This window comes from Rhamphochromis sp. 'chilingali' (genome assembly GCF_963969265.1).
Source record: "Rhamphochromis sp. 'chilingali' genome assembly, chromosome: 11".
In the NCBI taxonomy this organism is placed as follows: domain Eukaryota; kingdom Metazoa; phylum Chordata; class Actinopteri; order Cichliformes; family Cichlidae; genus Rhamphochromis; species Rhamphochromis sp. 'chilingali'.
Window position 1 is genome coordinate 2,143,259 of NC_137938.1, and position 6,000 is coordinate 2,149,258.

The following is a 6,000-nucleotide window of genomic DNA, read 5'->3' on the forward strand; positions in this document are numbered from 1 at the left end:
TTGCACACACATGTGATTATGCGCAGAGGTCCAACCTATGAGCCAACCTCAGATCTCCACGCAAGCACACATGAATGCACATACATTTGCACACATCCAGAGATAAACTCCCCCTCAGAAACCAAATTCCAAGAAATCGAGCCGTGGCAATACTTGCACACACATGTGATTATGCGCAGAGGTCCACCCTACCAGCCAACCTCAGATCTCCACGCAAGCACACATGAATGCACATACATTTGCACACATCCAGAAATAAACTCCCCCAGAGAAACCAAATTCCAAGATATCCAGCCGTGGCAGTGCTTGCACACACATGTGATTATGCGCAGAGGTCCACCCTACCAGCCAACCTCAGATCTCAACGCAGGAACACATGAATGCACATACATTTGCACACATCCAGAGATAAACTCACCCCAAAGAAACCAAATTCCAAGAAATCGAGCCGTGGCAATGTTTGCACACACATGTGATTATGCGCAGAGGTCCACCCTACCAGCCAACCTCAGATCTACACGCAGGCACACATGAATGCACATACATTTGGACACATCCAGAAATAAACTCCCCAAGAGAAACCAAATTCCAAGAAATCCAGCCGTGGCAATGCTTGCACACACATGTGATTATGCGCAGAGGTCCACCCTATGAGCCAACCTAAGAGCTCAACGCAAGAACACATGAATGCACATACATTTGCACACATTCAGAGATAAACTCCCCCTCAGAAACCAAATTCCAAGATATCCAGAAATGGAAATGTTTGCACACACATGTGATTATGCGCAGAGGTCCACCCTACCAGCCCACCTCAGATCTCTACACGCAGGCACACATGAATGCACATACATTTGCACACATCCAGAGATAAACTCCCCCTCAGAAACCAAATTCCAAGAAATCGAGCTGTGGCAATGCTTGCACACACATGTGATTATGCGCAGAGGTCCACCCTACCAGCCAACCTCAGATCTCAACGCAGGAACACATGAATGCACATACATTTGCACACATCCAGAGATAAACTCCCCAACAGAAACCAAATTCCAAGAAATCGAGCCGTGGCAATGCTTGCACACACATGTGATTATGCGCAGAGGTCCACCCTACCAGCCAACCTCAGATCTCCACGCAAGCACACATGAATGCACATACATTTGCACACATCCAGAAATAAACTCCCCCAGAGAAACCAAATTCCAAGATATCCAGCCGTGGCAATGCTTGCACACACATGTGATTATGCGCAGAGGTCCACCCTACCAGCCAACCTCAGGTCTCAACGCAGGAACACATGAATGCACATACATTTGGACACATCCAGAAATAAACTCCCCAAGAGACCAAATTCTAAGAAATCCAGCCGTGGCAATGCTTGCACACACATGTGATTATGCGCAGAGGTCCACCCTACCAGCCAACCTCAGATCTCAACGCAGGAACACATGAATGCACATACATTTGCACACATCCAGAGATAAACTCACCCCAAAGAAACCAAATTCCAAGAAATCGAGCCGTGGCAATGTTTGCACACACATGTGATTATGCGCAGAGGTCCACCCTACCAGCCAACCTCAGATCTACACGCAGGCACACATGAATGCACATACATTTGGACACATCCAGAAATAAACTCCCCAAGAGAAACCAAATTCCAAGAAATCCAGCCGTGGCAATGCTTGCACACACATGTGATTATGCGCAGAGGTCCACCCTATGAGCCAACCTAAGAGCTCAACGCAAGAACACATGAATGCACATACATTTGCACACATTCAGAGATAAACTCCCCCTCAGAAACCAAATTCCAAGATATCCAGAAATGGAAATGTTTGCACACACATGTGATTATGCGCAGAGGTCCACCCTACCAGCCCACCTCAGATCTCTACACGCAGGCACACATGAATGCACATACATTTGCACACATCCAGAGATAAACTCCCCCTCAGAAACCAAATTCCAAGAAATCGAGCTGTGGCAATGCTTGCACACACATGTGATTATGCGCAGAGGTCCACCCTACCAGCCAACCTCAGATCTCAACGCAGGAACACATGAATGCACATACATTTGCACACATCCAGAGATAAACTCCCTAACAGAAACCAAATTCCAAGAAATCGAGCCGTGGCAATGCTTGCACACACATGTGATTATGCGCAGAGGTCCACCCTACCAGCCAACCTCAGATCTCCACGCAAGCACACATGAATGCACATACATTTGCACACATCCAGAAATAAACTCCCCCAGAGAAACCAAATTCCAAGATATCCAGCCGTGGCAATGCTTGCACACACATGTGATTATGCGCAGAGGTCCACCCTACCAGCCAACCTCAGGTCTCAACGCAGGAACACATGAATGCACATACATTTGGACACATCCAGAAATAAACTCCCCAAGAGACCAAATTCTAAGAAATCCAGCCGTGGCAATGCTTGCACACACATGTGATTATGCGCAGAGGTCCACCCTACCAGCCAACCTCAGATCTCAACGCAGGAACACATGAATGCACATACATTTGCACACATCCAGAGATAAACTCACCCCAAAGAAACCAAATTCCAAGAAATCGAGCCGTGGCAATGTTTGCACACACATGTGATTATGCGCAGAGGTCCACCCTACCAGCCAACCTCAGATCTCAACGCAGGCACACATGAATGCACATACATTTGCACACATCCAGAGATAAACTCCCCCTCAGAAACCAAATTCCAAGAAATCGAGCCGTGGCATTGTTTGCACACACATGTGATTATGCGCAGAGGTCCACCCTACCAGCCCACCTCAGATCTCCACGCAAGCACACATGAATGCACATACATTTGCACACATCCAGAAATAAACTCCCCCAGAGAAACCAAATTCCAAGATATCCAGCCGTGGCAATGCTTGCACACACATGTGATTATGCGCAGAGGTCCACCCTACCAGCCAACCTCAGATCTCAACGCAGGCACACATGAATGCACATACATTTGCACACATCCAGAGATAAACTCCCCCTCAGAAACCAAATTTCAAGAAATCGAGCCGTGGCAATGCTTGCACACACATGTGATTATGTGCAGAGGTCCACCCTACCAGCCAACCTCAGATCTACACGCAGGCACACATGAATGCACATACATTTGGACACATCCAGAAATAAACTCCCCAAGAGAAACCAAATTCCAAGAAATCCAGCCGTGGCAATGCTTGCACACACATGTGATTATGCGCAGAGGTCCACCCTACCAGCCAACCTAAGAGCTCAACGCAAGAACACATGAATGCACATACATTTGCACACATTCAGAGATAAACTCCCCCTCAGAAACCAAATTCCAAGATATCCAGAAATGGAAATGTTTGCACACACATGTGATTATGCGCAGAGGTCCACCCTACCAGCCCACCTCAGATCTCTACACTCAGGCACACATGAATGCACATACATTTGCACACATCCAGAGATAAACTCCCCCTCAGAAACCAAATTCCAAGAAATCGAGCTGTGGCAATGCTTGCACACACATGTTATTATTCGCAGAGGTCCACCCTACCAGCCAACCTCAGATCTCCACGCAAGCACACATGAATGCACATACATTTGCACACATCCAGAGATAAACTCACACCAAAGAAACCACATTCCAAGAAATCGAGCCGTGGCAATGCTTGCACATACATGTGATTATGCGCAGAGGTCCACCCTACCAGCCAACCTCAGATCTACACGCAGGCACACATGAATGCACATATATTTGCACACATCCAGAGATAAACTCCCCCTCAGAAACCAAATTCCAAGAAATCGAGCCGTGGCAATGCTTGCACATACATGTGATTATGCGCAGAGGTCCACCCTACCAGCCAACCTCAGATCTCCACGCAAGCACACATGAATGCACATACATTTGCACACATCCAGAGATAAACTCCCATTCAGAAACCAAATTCCAAGAAATCGAGCCTTGGCAATGCTTGCACACACATGTTATTATTCGCAGAGGTCAACCCTATGAGCCAACCTCAGATCTCCACGCAAGCACACATGAATGCACATACATTTGCACACATCCAGAAATAAACTCCCCCTCAGAAACCAAATTCCAAGATATCCAGCCGTGGCAATGCTTGCACACACATGTGATTATGCGCAGAGGTCCACCCTACCAGCCAACCTCAGATCTCCACGCAGGCACACATGAATGCACATATATTTGCACACATCCAGAGATAAACTCAGCCCAACGAATCCAAATTCCAAGAAATCGAGCCGTGGCAATGCTTGCACACACATGTGATTATGCGCAGAGGTCCACCCTATGAGCCAACCTCAGATCTCAACGCAGGAACACATGAATGCACATACATTTGCACACATCCAGAGATAAACTCACCCCAAAGAATCCAAATTCCAAGAAATCGAGCCGTGGCAATGTTTGCACACACATGTGATTATGCGCAGAGGTACACCCTACCAGCCAACCTCAGATCTCCACGCAAGCACACATGAATGCACATACATTTGCACACATCCAGAGATAAACTCACCCCAAAGAAACCAAATTCCAAGAAATCGAGCCGTGGCAATGCTTGCACACACATGTTATTATTCGCAGAGGTCAACCCTATGAGCCAACCTCAGATCTCCACGCAAGCACACATGAATGCACATACATTTGTACACATCCAGAGATAAACTCACCCCAAAGAATCCAAATTCCAAGAAATCCAGCCGTGGTAATGCTTGCACACACATGTGATTATGCGCAGAGGTCCACTCTACCAGCCAACCTCAGATCTCAGCGCAGGAACACATGAATGCACATACATTTGCACACATCCAGAAATAAACTCCCCCAGAGAAACCAAATTCCAAGAAATCGAGCCGTGGTAATGCTTGCACACACATGTGATTATGCGCAGAGGTCCACTCTACCAGCCAACCTCAGATCTCCACGCAAGCACACATGAATGCACATACATTTGCACACATCCAGAGATAAACTCACCCCAACGAATCCAAATTTCAAGAAATCGAGCCGTGGCAATGCTTGCACACACATGTGATTATGCGCAGAGGTCCACCCTACCAGCCAACCTCAGATCTCAACGCAGGAACACATGAATGCACATACATTTGCACACATCCAGAGATAAACTCCCCCTCAGAAACCAAATTCCAAGAAATCGAGCCGTGGCAATGCTTGCACACACATGTGATTATGCGCAGAGGTCCAACCTATGAGCCAACCTCAGATCTCCACGCAAGCACACATGAATGCACATACATTTGCACACATCCAGAGATAAACTCCCCCTCAGAAACCAAATTCCAAGAAATCGAGCCGTGGCAATACTTGCACACACATGTGATTATGCGCAGAGGTCCACCCTACCAGCCAACCTCAGATCTCCACGCAAGCACACATGAATGCACATACATTTGCACACATCCAGAAATAAACTCCCCCAGAGAAACCAAATTCCAAGATATCCAGCCGTGGCAGTGCTTGCACACACATGTGATTATGCGCAGAGGTCCACCCTACCAGCCAACCTCAGATCTCAACGCAGGAACACATGAATGCACATACATTTGCACACATCCAGAGATAAACTCACCCCAAAGAAACCAAATTCCAAGAAATCGAGCCGTGGCAATGTTTGCACACACATGTGATTATGCGCAGAGGTCCACCCTACCAGCCAACCTCAGATCTACACGCAGGCACACATGAATGCACATACATTTGGACACATCCAGAAATAAACTCCCCAAGAGAAACCAAATTCCAAGAAATCCAGCCGTGGCAATGCTTGCACACACATGTGATTATGCGCAGAGGTCCACCCTATGAGCCAACCTAAGAGCTCAACGCAAGAACACATGAATGCACATACATTTGCACACATTCAGAGATAAACTCCCCCTCAGAAACCAAATTCCAAGATATCCAGAAATGGAAATGTTTGCACACACATGTGATTATG